The sequence below is a fragment of the Cryptomeria japonica genome, chromosome 11 (assembly GCF_030272615.1).
Source record: "Cryptomeria japonica chromosome 11, Sugi_1.0, whole genome shotgun sequence".
Taxonomy (NCBI): Eukaryota; Viridiplantae; Streptophyta; class Pinopsida; order Cupressales; family Cupressaceae; genus Cryptomeria; species Cryptomeria japonica.
The window spans coordinates 662,096,761-662,112,805 of NC_081415.1; positions in this window are offsets into that span (position 1 = coordinate 662,096,761).

Sequence of the window (16,045 nt, forward strand, 5' to 3'; positions counted from 1 at the left end):
TATGTGTAGGTTGTAGGTGCACAATTGTATTTGCAGATTTGGACTCCATTTACAGAGGCAGAAAAACCCATTTTGTTTTGTGGATTTTTCGGAGGACCGTGTGCACTTTCAACACGGTCCTGATAACTTTTCCTCAAATTCACAGGACACCTTCCTTTCGACATATTATAACCAGATCCAAGTGCACAACTTCATCCCATGCTTCTATTTCAAGTTATAATCAGTTCTTTGCTACTTTTACACTTGGTCTCAAAATACAATTCAATCATTTTCCATTTTAAAAGAGGGTTTAGCTTGTCATTTCTACCTCATTATCAATTAATTTAGTATTCAATCTCTCTCCCTAGAGATTGGATCTAGTGAATTTATCCCCCTCTTTTAAATGTAATGTGTGTGAGGATTGAAGGGAAATCCACAGTGAAACTTTCATCTCTCCTTGGAGGGAAGAAAAGCTTTCCTCTTGATCTCTCCATCATTCACTTTTCCTCACATTACATTTTAGTGAACCCGACGTCTTGCATGCTTTATTCTGAAAATCAGTGCATATTTTTAATTTACAAGTTTATTTTTTCTGCAAACTTAGTGGTTAATTCATTCAAAACCCTAGTTTTTAAAATTGAAATTGAACTTGTGTTTTGTAAAAATTGCTTGCTATTGTCTTAGATCTAAAAATTGCTTTGTTTGTCAAATTCAATTTCTTCATTGTCTTGTTTAATTTGCAAATCAAATTCACAAAATTAAGAGGTTAATTGTCAAAACCCTAATTTTCAAAAATCATCTTGAAATTGTGCAAAAATTGAATTTTCATTTAATTTTTAGATTTGTGACTGTTTTCAGACTTATCCTCTTTCGTAAAATTCAAATTTTCAATTTCCTTCCTTTTTCAAAATTCAAAATTTCAAAAATTAAGTGGTTACGTCCTAAAATCCTATTTTTTGAATTTAATTGGATTTTGTGTCAATTTCAATCAACTTTAGTTTTCTAAACATTTTTCAAGGTGTCCCTATCCATTAGGTTTGACCTTTTTCAAATTTATTCTTCATTTTTTTTTCAAAACCCTAATAGGGTCCTATTTTCACATTCAAACCTTAATTTCGTCTATCTAGAGATTGTAAAATCCACCAATTTTTTGGTGATATCTTTAAAATCATCGTAACCTTCATCCCTGAAAAATTTCTGAAAAAGTTGGGAGGACCATGTGCTCTTTCAACATGGTCCCTGACTTTTTTCCCAAAAATTTGGGAGACTGTTATGACTGCGTTTAATAGCTTAAATCTAGAAAATTGGTTGATATTGTCGATTTTTTATCCCTCTAAAATAAAAACTACCTTCAAAATCCAACATTTCAAATTTCAAGATTTTTTTTTAAATTATGTGGTTAATTATAATCTGCCCTAATTTTAAAAATTCTAATTTTGTCAATTTTAAGATCAAGTGGTATCCCCTTGGCCCTAATTTTAAAATTCCATTTTCCTTTCATTTATCATAAAATTATTTTTGGAAATTGTGTCATTTTCTTCTTTCAACAAAGTTCAAATTGTTTAACCATTATTTTCTCAAATTTTGCATTATTCAATTTTGTAAACTTTGTTCCTATAATTCAAAATTCAAAATCAAATTTCAAATTTTCCCTCTAGTGCATGAGTTTTACCACTATTAGTCCTACTTATACTATCCCCATTAGACGAAGCATTAGAATTAAGACTTCCCAAGGTTTAATTATTGAGGAGATGGAGCATAAGTTGGGTGACTTCTTTAATAAGGATAATGCTAATTCTTCCCATCCTAATCATGCCCCTATTTATCTAATTCATGAATCCCATAATGAAGAAGAATATTTGACTAGAGTTTTCATAGATTATCTTTCAAAATTGGAGAATCAATTTGATAACTTTCAAAAATGGATGTCCCAAGAATACCATAATAGTGAAGCTCTTCCATTAATTGAAGGACTTAAACACATGATTCAAAGTGATAAGAATGGAATTGATATATTGTGTGGAATTGCTCATATTGTTAATTCTAATGTCATGCCTATAAAGAGTTGTGCTAAAACCCTAGGTTATTCACAACCTTCAACACAAGTCAATCCTTCTATTCCTTTGACTACTCCTATGACTAGTGTTCCTACTTTTACCTCAAACATCATGGCTACTTCAACTCAAAATGTCATCCCTACAACCATTAGTCATGGGGGCAATACCTTTTCCTCATTTAATCCTCCATCGTTACCTACGTCTTCAATAAGCATTTCCATTACTCCTCAACCAATCAATGTGACACAAGGGGGTAATTCATTCAACAATTTTATTCCTCCTTTAAGTGTCCCTTTTCCTACTCAATCATCACCTATGCCTACTAATCATAATGTCCCACCACCTTATTCTCAATCAATTCCTTCGTTCAATAAAAATCACACCACCTTCTCAATCAATTGTGTCTAACATCAATTCTTCTACCGAAGTGACCATTAACAATCTTGCTCAAACCGTGTTTTCCTTACAACAACAAATTGCTTCCATGAGTCAATCCAAGTTTAGTGCTCCCACGTTTGATGTTGTGAGCCCACTTTCCCTTGATATTCGTAAATTCTCCCCACCTACACATGTTGAGGTCCCTCAATTGGAACTATATAATGGAAAAGGTGATCCTCTCATGCATGTCAAAACATTTCAAACCTTGTGTACTGATTTTGCTTATGATCAAAGATTGCTTGCGAAATTGTTTACAAGAACACTAAGAGATAAGGCTTTACAATGGTATTTCTCTCTGCCTTCTTATTCTATCACTTCTTTTCAACTATTATCAAATGCTTTCAATTAACGATTTCAAAACAACGTTGGTCCTAAAAGAACTTTGACTGATTTAATGCATTGTAAACAAGGTGTTAAAGAAAAAGTGACTGATTTCATTCGTAGATATAAGAATTTGTGTGCTCAAATTTATTTTCTTGTACTTCCTTTCCGCAGTTGTGTGCAACACTCCACAATTATCAATTGGTTGTGAGTCAAATGGAGCAATCTACTCCTATGGCTCTGAGTGATAAGTGGGAGAGTGTTCAACAACCATTTGTGAAGTTCAAACCAACAAAAGGCTTCATCAAGTTCAATGACACAATCAACAACAACAATGTGAATGCTACAAAAGGTGTGCCTCCTATTTCTAAATCTTTAAAAGAGAAAGACAATTTACTCCTTTGAATGAATCTTTACATAGTATTATGTCTCAGTTATTACAAATAAATGTTATCAAAATTCCTCCTATAAAACCAGTTGATCCTTCTAAGCTTGCATCCCCTTATTTTGATAACAATTCCTTTTGTCAATTTCATCATCAACCTGGTCATGATACTGAGAAAAGTTTTACATTGAAAAGTAAGATTCAAGATTTGATTGATAATAATACTATATTTGTGGCAGGTGTGAATGATAAGGGAAACAAATCAATAGCTCCTCTTAATCAAAATCTTAAGATTTTTACTGATCCTTTTCCTTCTCATACCTCTAACGTGATTGAGACTGAACATACCTCATTCTCTCCTTCTGATCTTACTACCACAACTCCAAATTTGGTGAACATAGTAGAGAAACAAGAGACACCTAAGGATCCTTGTATTACATTTGACCCTAGTGAGACCATTAGAGCACTTGATGGCCCTTTATACATAGTTGCAAAGGTTAAGGACATACCTTGTCGTGGTGCCCTCGTTGATCCTTCTTGCATGGTTAATGTCATCACTGAGGAGTATCTTTTCACTTTACGTGTGAATAAACCAATCTATGATGATATTAATGTGGTTGTGAAGTTATTTGATGGATTATCTTGTCCTGCCATTGGTTCTATTACTCTTCATGTTGAAGTTCATACTAAATCTATGGATGTCAACTTTGTTATCATTCCTTCTTTCGAGCAATTCCATGTGAAATTGAGCTACCCTTGGCTATTTTCCATGAAGGCTATTGCTTCTCCAATTCATAAGTTCTTGAAATTTCCTCACAATGGAGAAATCATAACCATTAACCATATCTTATTTCGACCATCTGAAAGAAGCCCAGGTGTTCCTATTGATTTCTTTTGGCCTAAGAAATTTCAATCTCTTCCATCAAGGAGTGATTCTCTTTTCCAATCTTATAAAAAATGGAAGAAAGATATGATTTTATCCTTGAGTCAACCTAGATCTCCAACAATTGGCATTCCTATCATTCTTGAAGATGAGATTCTTCCCTTGACGGATATAACTAATCTTCCTCCTTAGGAAGATCCTCTACCTATTCCTATGGATGTGACTATGCCTTCTCCTAAGAAGAACAATTATATTCCTCCTAAGGTTAGACCTGTACCTCCTCCACATGATGGACCTGGTCTCCTTCCTACACCTAATACTCCTCCTTTATATGGCACAATTCCACCTCCTTCCTCTTATAGAGAAAAGAAGCTTTCCTCTCCTCTTGTCCAACCTAAACCTTCAACTATCAAAGAGTAGAATATTCCTCCTTCTTCCCAACCTTCCACTAAGACTCAACGAAATCGTTGTGCGAGAGAACATCGATGAAGACACTGTGTTCAAGCTCATGAAGTTGTTCATCAAAATATTCAATCTCCTAGAACTCCACCAATTGACATGATTCCCTTTTCTCCTAAGAAAGATGTTCAACCTAAATCTCCAAATCATAAATTGCAAAAAACATTTGATGCTTTTACTTCTATTCATGTGCGTGCTCCTCTTTTTATAAATCTTGATGAAGAAATAGGTGAAAATGTTATTTAAGTTGGCAATACAACTGCTAATTCTTCTTATAGTGACTATGAGTATGTTGATGTTGACAAGAATTTATCAACAAAATTTTCAAAAGCCCTAATCCTAGCTCCTAGAGTCAAACAAAGTGACTTAGCACATGAGCATAGTCCCCATTTGGATCTTCTGATAGCTCCATCTGTTGTGCTCAATTCCGCTCCTCTGGCATGTTTCCCACCTTTATGAAATAGTGATCAACAATATCAGGAGGTGGATGTCATGCTAGATTAGCAACATTAGCACCATAGATCTTCTCCCTTTCTCCTCTCTTTCTCTTTTATGATTATTCTTCTATGTGTATCCCCGTTCTTCTATTTTTCCCCTTAATGTCTTCTTGAGGATGATGCAAAGCATTGAGATCTCTTTTGGTCTCTTTCATGTTGAATCAAAAGACATCTTCTATTCCCTTTCTTCCAAGGTAGTTTCCTTTCTTTAGGGAATGATGACTATTCTATGCACATATATACATATGATATATATGAATTATTATACAACATACTGACCCTAAGGAAAGTGAAACTACCTCATGTTTTGTGTTAATTATCCTTGGGTGTATTCCTTGATTAGGGGATAAATCCTTGCAATAATGTGCTCGCTCTCTCTCTCTTTCTCTTGGGTGTATCCTACCTTAAAGCAATCGCTCCCAATAAGGCATGCACGATCACTTTAACATGGGGGCATACACTCTGCTCATATTTTCCTTCTTGATACTTAAAGTTAATTAGTGAATTGGGATTTGCTTTGTATTTTTTGGTATCCTTGATTTTCATGACTCCGAGTGAGGGGAACCTTGCTACTTGCAGTCAAGGTTCTTCCCTTCTTGATCTTACCTTTTACTTTTTCAATTGAAGTTGTAAGATCCTAAGTCCACTGGGGCTTGGTGTATCTTTCCTCCTTGACGTGGCAGAAATATTTCGATCTTGTTTCCTTGTTCTTTACGGACAGTATTGGCGTACGCTTATACTCCAGCTAAAGTGGGGGCTAAATGTAGTGTCATAAAAATTGTGACCCTTGCAATTTTTTGCCACATTAGGGTCTTCACATCAAGTAAATGAATCCCCAAGTTTGATCGAAGACCCGAGAATTACTCAATCCTTGAAACTGCACTTTTTCCACACTCTGCTTCCTGTTTTGAGTTAAGGGCAGGAAAGGGGCACCACACCTCTATCCTCCTAGGACAGGGGTGTGGTACGCCTGTCCCTGCCCTATTCTTGGGGCCCCTTCTTTCAAACTATGCATTGAACTTTACACTTAAAGCGAGAAAACTTCCCCTATGTAGGCCTATGACAAAAAATCAACCCATTAACCCTAATTGACGAATATATAAGTTGCATTTTCTATCTTATTTGCATGGAAGGTGAAAATTAGCATAAGTTTGAATACATGAGATCGTGCATTCAAGCATTCCTTTTAAGAATTGAGCATTCTCAAGTCTCCCTTCAAGGCTAGGTGTTTCATTCAAGTCAAGGATTCAACCATTGAAGATGAGATCCCTTTCAACATTCAATTCCCTACAAGCAAATCTACCTACATTTCTATGACAACCTCCCTTGAGGTGAATTACAATTCAATCTTTCATTTACATTTACTTGCAAGTACTTTCTTTCATCCTTTGGTTAATTCAAAAAATGGGGTTTGACCTGAAGGCAAACCCCCAATCCCAATCCCTTTTCCTCTCTTTTTTGTGTGTAGGTTGCAGGTGCATAGTTGTATTTGTAGATTTTGACTCCATTTACAAAGGCGGAAAAACCCTTTTCATTTCATGGATTTTTTCGGAGGACCATGTGCACTTTCAACATGGTCCCGACAACTTTTCCTCAAATTCATAGAGCAGCTTTGTTTCGACATATTATAACCAGATCTAGGTGCACAGCTTCATCCCACGCTTCTATTTCAAGTTATAATCAGTTCTTTGCTACTTTTACACATGGTCTCAAAACACATAATTCAATCATTTTTCATTCTAAAAGAGGGGTTAGCTTGTCATTTCTACCTTATTATCAATTCATTTAGTATCCAATATCTCTCCCTAGAGATTGGATCTAGTGAATTTCCCTCCCTCTTTTAAATGTAATGTGCATGAGGTGATTGAAGGGAAATCCACAGTGAAACTTTCATCTCTCCTTGGAGGGAAGAAAAGATTTCCTCTCGATCTCTCCATCATTCACTTTTCCCCACATTACACTAGGATAATGGAATGGATGGTCCAATTCACATGGATATTATGGGAAGATGCACACATAGAAACAAGGTGTGGATAGATGCACGATAACGAATGTATGTGTGCATAGGTGAAGGCTAGGGGAATCAATCCAACTTCACACAAGTTTGCAACATAGTTTGATAAGATGTAATTATTATTAGAACATTCTTCCAAAATGGACAAAACTATTTATCTTTTTTTATAACATGGAGATTATGGGAAGATGTGCACATAGAAATAAGGTGTGGATAGATGCACAATAATGAATATATATACGTATGTATGTATGTATGTGTGTATGTATGTATGTATGTATGTATGTATGTATGTATGTATGTATAAATATTAAAATATTTAAAATTATTGATATCTATTTTATGTTTTTGATTAAAAAAGTGACGTTAATTAGGGCGTCAACCCTTTACATAGTCAAAGACTATCAACAATACATTTACACATAGTCAAAGTCTATCACCAACACCATTACAATAATAAAAAACCCTTAGAAACCATCAATAACCTAGGGCCAACTCAAGGAGGGGTAGGGATACCCGAGCCTTGACAAGGAGGGGTCTGGGTAGGTGGGGGAAACTCCCCCTTCTGTCTATGATAGACAACCCTCTAGGTGATACTGTCATTGGGACTATCAAGAGAGTGGTCAAACGATAAGGTCCCCACTTGGGTACCAACAATAGATTCAAGAGAGTACATCTATAAGGCAATAGTCAGTTGTTGTAGAATAGTAGGGGGTTGTTGCAGTATAACAACAAGTTACCGCAAAGGAGTGGCATCATGAGAAAAAGCAGTAGGTCCAGAGTGAAGCTGCAAGTCGGAGGCAATAGGAGTAGAATCCAAATCAGGAGACACAGAAGTTGAATCCTCATAGACAACAATAGCATCATCAACAACATAATCAGTGGAGGGTGACTCATCAACCGAGTCAGTAGCATAAATAGTCAAATGATCCAGGGTGGCATCCTTCCGCCAAGTAGCCACCCCCTTGTGACACAGGAGGGAGCACTCCGACGTTATTTAATGTTGTTCCACATTGGAAGAAAAATAAAACATTTGATTAATAAAAGTGAAAATGAAAATCCAAGATTATGTGACATGTCTATCTTTTTATGAACTTCTTGTGACCACCTACTATTATATTAATTTTTCTTTAGATGTAAAATTAGATTTCCACTACCTAAAATTTATAGGTTATTATGAAAATACAAATTTTTTTATTATTTAAATATTTATAATATATAGTTATTATTTCTTATCATAACATGGTAATCAATACTTGCTAGTTATTTAATTGATTTCTATTGACTATATTAAACATATTACATTGGTAAGGTCTAGTTCCTACATGACACTTGTTTTATTTTTTATGTGACCTTTTGCTTGGCAATAATGATTTTAAGTGGAAACAATAATGATATATTAAAGTTGTAATGGGGAGAAGGTTCTACCAAAGACCACTTCATCTAGATAAAAGGATTATTTTTAGCACACATGAAAGAAAAAAACATTTAATATTGTGGAGTGGTTGCCCCACAAAGAAAAGATTAGTCATTAATTATAATCCAAACAAAAGATTCATCATTAGTTATAATCCAAATTGAGTTTGAAGAATATCACCATAAATATTAAAATTTAATAATAGAGAAAAATAAACTGATTTAATTATGTCTTTCAAATAATGATTTGAAATAATGAATTAAATTGGATGGAAATAAGTTGCATGATAAGATAAAAAAAGTCATTTCAATGGAGATAACTCAATAAATAAATAAATAAATTATAAATGTTTAAAATTTGATAAAAATACTAATGTAAAAGAAAATAACCCCTCACTAAGCTTAATCTATGACTAAACAAATTTAAAAATAATAGCATAAATTAACTTTGATTGATTAACTAAGTCTTGGATGTGATAATTTTGAATTAAATACATATTTAGAAAATTAATGGGAAGAAGGTTAATGCGATTTAAAATTAAATACTAATTTAGCAAAGTAAATATGAAGAAGGTTAATAACACTCAACTCTAATATTGATGATGAATAAATTTGATATGGTATTTTGGTATTGATATGTCTAAGACTAGAAATAGAATCTTTTATCTTTTATCTATGTCAAGTCCACACATGTGGATGATTTTCACATTTGTAGTTATGCCCTCTACCACATATATATAATCTTGTTGGTTGTGTGACTTTTCTCTTTATTCATCAAATTACTTGACGTTTACTCTTCTTTTAATACTAGTCTAATATTTAAAAATACCTTTAGAGGGATGCTTGATTACTTGAGTATAAGTTCTCCTAGGTCAACTTACTGAAAGGATTGACTTTAAGGTTGTGGCAATGATTGAAGAACCCAGTCTTTAGTCATAAAAATGCTCCTTGAAAGAATGCACATATTCTAATTATTTTAGTGCACTAATTCAAATGTCTCCTATATTAAATGCTTCTTGTATGCTTTAGGATGATAGATGACATTTAGATGTGAGAAGATGTAAATTGAATGCAATGGAATGACACATAAATATATAGCATTAAATCATGCAAACATGTGCTTAGGCAGTTCATAATGACTAGTGAAATTGATGACAATCATTTGACTTTGACTTGGAATTAAAAAAAATGGATCAATCTTACACTTGGATGAATGACCTAGGATAATGGAATGGATGGTACAATTAACATGGATATTATGGATGTTGGTATTTTGGATATGTTGATATGGTTTGTCATTGATGTCAACACTTATCAATACTAGTCAACCTATCAGCACTTGGAGAATTGGTTATGATCACCGGCAAGCAAGTGACTTATGCACAGTCACCAATATTTGGTTCACCAGCAGGATATATTGTTCACCGGCACTTGGAATCACATGGAGAATACTTGGTTATGTTGAATACATCATTTGGACACTTTGTCTTGGTGATTTGTTCATTGACTTATTCGAGTTTGCATATTTGTTGTTATCGGCAAATAGGTCCAGGTCATACACTGGCAGCCTTATCCATTCCAGATCAGCACGACACGTCATGAAGATGATTTTGTTGTTTTTGTAAATGCATTGAGCTGACATCATGCATCGGATATTGTTTCATTTGTAATTAATTTTATTGTAATATCTTTTAGTGAGCTGACCTACTCAATTGGTCTTAGGTTATGGTATAAATGTAAGATCTCATTTGTGAGATCAATAGGTGATTGAGAAAAGGATTGTAATTTGGTATATGTGAATATCAGCAGAGCCATACACATAGACATCATTCAAGATTGAAGGAAGGTTTGAAGAAGGCATATCAGAGATAAACCGATACTGAATCCAACATATGGAGATGCTATTCTGAGCAGTACATTATCATTGGATTTAATCATCCAATTGTAGTCAATGTGACTCCCATTTGTGATTGAGCAGTGAGCTCTAAACGCTTGGCCTTTCTGCATGTGCAAGTGCAGATCCCCTATTGTACACACATACTATCTGCAATAGTATTTGTTTATGGTGAAAGTGGATAACAATATTGAAAGGCTAAATAGATTTAACCTCAAAACCCTAGCCTAACAATCAACAAAATCCACTATAACATATGAAGATTACCTAAGATAATGCAAATCAAATGAAATCACAAAGATTATACCATCACATGTCCAATAGGGTTTGAATCTCCATTCTTCCTATCTCCATTGATCTTGCTTGATATATTTGCTCTCAGATTTTATGTGTGCACAAGAGCTTAATAAAAAATGAAAATGTGGTTGCAAGTAGACTTGATCGCATATGAAAGTTTGAAAGCGTAGTGTAGTCGGGTCATTATCGGGGGGGGTTTGATAATGGAGGAAGCATCTCCTTATATAGAAGACACTATAAGAAATGGAGGGATAAGATTGAGAGGTGTAAGAGATAAATGGTCGGCTATGATTAGAGGGTAGGTAGATGAAATAATAAAATAACGAGAGGGTAGGTAGTGTAGGAATTAAGAGATGAATGAGATGTGTCATGGCTAGAAAAGGCTAATGAATTAATTAAATAAATAAAGATTTATTTAATTAACAGAAGAAGTGGGATCAATTAAATAAATAAGATATTTATTTAATTTAGGAAAAGGGGAATTTAAATAAATAAATGTATTTATTTAAATGAGAAATAAGGCTAGAAGAGGATAAATTAATTAATTGAATAAATAAAGATTTATTTAATTAATAGAAGAATTAGGATAAAATAATTAAATAAATAAAGATATTTATTTAATTAGACAGGACAATTTTAGGTGTCTACAGTATCATCTATTTGTGGGTAAGGTTTCCCACTGTGGTTTTTCCCCTTACAAGGTTTCCATGTACAAATATTGGTGTTATGTGTTGTGGATGTTATTGTCCTTCTATTTTATGCATTAATCTTTACCGATACTGCAATTAACTGATAAACTGTCTACTGGCATAAAGTTTGTTTTACCAGTATTAAGCATTAAGTTTGATTAAGTTGATTTTGGTTTCAATTTATTAGACAATTGATTCACCCCCCCCCCACCCCCCCTCTCTCAATTGTCTCCGGGACCTAACAATTGGTATTAGATCCTAGTCCTCTTTTTGTAGAAGTTTAACAGCTTGAGGAGATCCAATGCCTTCTAACTATTTCAGGAAGGACGGTCTGAAACTTGACGGAACTAACTATGGAATATGGAAGATCAAGATGGAGACACACTTGAATTGCATTAGAAAGGATATATGGGATGTTACAAAGAATGGCTATACTACTCCTACTCAAGGTCAACCTAATCCACCAAATCTAACCAAAGATGAGGAAAATGATTGCAAAGCAAGAGAAGCACTTTTGAGTGCATTGTCAGATCAGCAAATCATGGGATTATCAGATAGGTCTACTGCTAAAGCTATTTGGGACAGATTGGAAACATTAAATGAAGGAGATACCATAGTCAAAATTGCAAAACTTTAATCCTTCCGAGTCAGGTATGAAAATCTGAAAATGGAAGAGGATGAAAGAATTTAGAGTAAATGAAATTGTTTTGGGTGTACAATGTTGTGGAGGAACCTTAAGTGAAGATGAAATTGTTTCAAAAGTTTTAAGAGCATTCCATCGACATATAAAATGAAAGTAACTGCTATAAATGAATTAAGAACAATGCCTAATACATCAGTAACTAGAGATACTTTGGTTGGAAAACTTTCAGCTTTTGAAATTGAGGAATTTGGTCCTGTTGATACTATAAAGATAGATTTAGCTTTTAAGGCATCAACATCATCTGCATTATCATCATCTTTTGACAAATATGATTGGAAAGCCTTTTATGGAAGAGAACTTGAAGAAATCAGGAAAGAAAATGAAGAACTTGAAGAGCTTGAAGCACTATTTGCAAGGAAAATGTCAAAAGGTCCAGTTGGAAGTAAGTATGAAGGTAAAGCACCCTTTAAATGTTTTAACTACAATAAGATTGGTCATATGGCATCTAGGTGTCCTAATAGACATGCTAGATTAAAAGAAGAAGCTAAAATAACATACAGATTTAAGAAGAATAGAGACAAATCTTGTTATCTTGCTAATGAAGGAGTCACTGATGATTCTGATGAAGATCCCGCAAACAATGGATGGGTTTTTGTTGCTATAACAGAAGATCAACTGGCACCTATTGTTCAACTGGTAGAGTAGGCCTTAGCAGCTAGAATTGAAGATAAGGATGAATGGATCATTGATTCAGGATGTTCACATCACATGACTGGTGATAAGAGTAAATTCTTAACCTTTCAGGAACACAATGGAGGTCTAGTAAGATTTGGAGATGACAAAGCTTGTTTGATCAAAGGAAAAGGTACTATATCTCTTGATGGTAAGCATAATACTGATAATGTTTACTATGTTGAAGGTTTAAAGCATAATCTTTTGAGTGTTGGTCAGCTAGATGAAAAAGGATTTCAATTACAATTCAAGAATGGTAAATGCAAAATCATGAATAGAACTAGTTTGGAAATTGCAACCGATAATTAGACTAAAGGCAATATCTTTCATTTGAACAATAGTGAAAAGACATGCTTGATTGCACATATTGATGAAAGTTGGTTATGGCATAAGATACTTTGTCATGTAAATTTTGATTGCATTGTGAAAATCAATACAACTCAGGCAGTAAGAGATTTACCTAAGATTGTCAAACCTCACAATCCGGTATGTAAGGAATGTCAATTTGGAAAGCAAGTTAGAGCATCTTTTAAGAGTATTCCAGAGAAATACAATAATGCTCTTGACTTAATTCATACTAATTTATGTGGACTAGCTAGAACTAGAAGTTTACAAGGAGATAGATATTTTATGCTAATCATTGATGACTATTTTAGAATGTGTTGGGTTACTTTTCTCAAGGAGAAATCAAAAGCACTTGGGAAATTCAAGCTATTCAAGGTGATGGTAGAGAATGAAACCGGTAAGAAAATCAAATGTCTGAGATCAGATCAAGAAGGTGAATTCACATCTAAGGAATTTAATACATTTTGTGAAGTGAATGGGGTCATAAGATAGTTGTCAGCACCCCGAACACCCCAGCAGAATGGAGTTGTAGGAAGGAAAAACAGAACTATCTTGGATGCAGCAAGAAGTATGTTATCAAAAGCAAATCTACCTCATGTATATTGGAGAAAAGCAGTAAGTATAGCGGTCTATACATTCAACAAAGTTCACATCAAAGGAGAAACCGGTAAGACCCCTCATGAATTATGGTTTGGTATTACTCCTACTCTTAAATATTTCAAAATATTTGGAAGTAAATGCTATATTAGAAGAGATGAGTATACTGGTAAATTTGATCCAAGAAGTGATGAAGGAATATTTCTTGGTTATTCATCTAAGATCAAGGCATATAGATGTTTTAACAAGAGACTGCAAAAAATTGTTGAGAGTACAAATGTGAAGATTAAAGAACAATTTAGAGGAACTTCAAGGTATATAGACTCTGAATTGGCAACAGAGATACTGAAAAATGAACCTGCAATTAACACACCGGTACAAAATGAAGATCCAGTTACACCGGCATCATCTGAAAATTCTATAGTAACTGAGGAACAACAACAAACAAAGACACCCTGGTATGTAAGATTGAACCACTCTAAAGATCAGATAATTGGGAACAAGTATCAAGGAGTTATGACTAGAGGAAGACTGGCAAATGAAGAGTTATGTCTTATTTATCAAATTGAACCAACATCAGTTAATGAGGCATGTGAAAATAAACACTAGATTAAAGCAATGGAAGAAGAATTAGAACAAATTGAGAAGAATAACACATGAACATTAGTTCCTCGGCCTAAAGGCAAAAATATAATTGGAACAAAATGGGTATTCAAAAACAAACTTAATGAAGATGGTAAGGAAATCAGAAATAAAGCAAGACTAGTGTGTAAGGGATATTCACAAAAAGAAGGAATTGATTATAATGAAACCTTTGCACCGGTAGCTATAATTGAGGCAGTAAGATTATTCTTGGTTTTTGCAACACACAAGAACTATAAAGTATATCAGATGGATATTAAATGTGCATTTTTTAATGGAGATCTTGAAGAAGAAGTTTATATTAAACAACCTTATGGATTTTCTTTGACTAATAACAAGGATATGGTTTGCAGGTTAAGGAAAGCTTTGTATGGGTTGAAGAAAGCTCTGAGAGCTTGGTATGCTAGATTGGATAAGTATCTTTTGAAGATTGGTTTTTCTAAAGGTAATACTGACAGTAATTTATACTACAAAGTGACTAATAATGACATCTTGGTTATAGAAGTTTTTGTTGATGATATAATCTTTGGAGGAGAAGATGGATTATGTAAAGACTTTTCTAATGAAATGCAACAAGAATTTGAAATGTCTATGATTGGAGAGATAAAATTCTTTTTAGGATTACAGATTTCATAGACTGATAAAGGTATATTCTTGAGTCAATCTAAGTACTTGAAGGAGTTACTAAAGAAATTTGGTATGGAGAACTCTAAACCGGTAATCACACCTATGACTACAACTGATAAACTATCACTAAGGGATGAATCAATACCTGTTAATCTGACTAGGTACAAGTCTATGATAGGAGGCTTATTGTATTTGACACAAACAAGACTTGATATTATGAATGCAGTATGTATTGTTTCAAGATTTTAGAGTAATCCTAAAGAAAATCATGAATCAACAGTAAAAAGGATTTTCTGGTACTTACAAGGCACTGCAAATCTTGGCTTATGGTATCCTAGAGATGAAAACTTTGAACTATGTGCATACACAGATACAAATTGGGCAGGAGATGTAGATGACAGAAAAAGCAACATCGATGGAGCTTTTTTTCTGGGTAGCAGACTAATTTTTTGGTTGAGTAAGAAACAAAGTTGCACATCTTTATCAACAGTTGAATCAGAATATGTTGCAGCAACAACTAATTGCACAAAACTATTATGCCTTAAGCAAATGTTGAAGGACATAAAGGTAAAATACAAGGAACCTATAACTATCTATTGTGATAATACAACAGTAATTGATATATATAAGAATTATATTCTACATTCTAGAACTAAACATGTTTCTATCAAACTGAACTTTCTGAAAGAGAATGTTGAAGCAAAAGAAGTGAAATTGGTTTATGTGAACACTAAAGAGCAGATTGTAAATATCTTTACTAAGCCTTTGCCTAAGGAGACTTTTGAATATCTTAGAGATTAGCTTGGGGTTATACCCCCATCGGTAGAGACTTAGACAGTTGTTGTTTGTCATCAACTAGCAGAATTAACAGAGAAATCTTTTATTCCGACTTTGATGAGGAGAGCTACTTCTCAGGGGGAGTAGTTGGTATTTTGTAATGAGTTGGTATTTTGTATTTGAAATCTGGTATTTGTATTACTTTGGCATTTGATGTCAAAGGGGGAGAGATTGATATGGAAAAACACATTATCTTTTTCTTTTGGGAGAGATTATTCCTAGGGGGAGAGATATTATGTATTTTTTTATTTCTGGTTAATGATCTCTTTGGGAGATTGTTGGTTTTTGGTTTT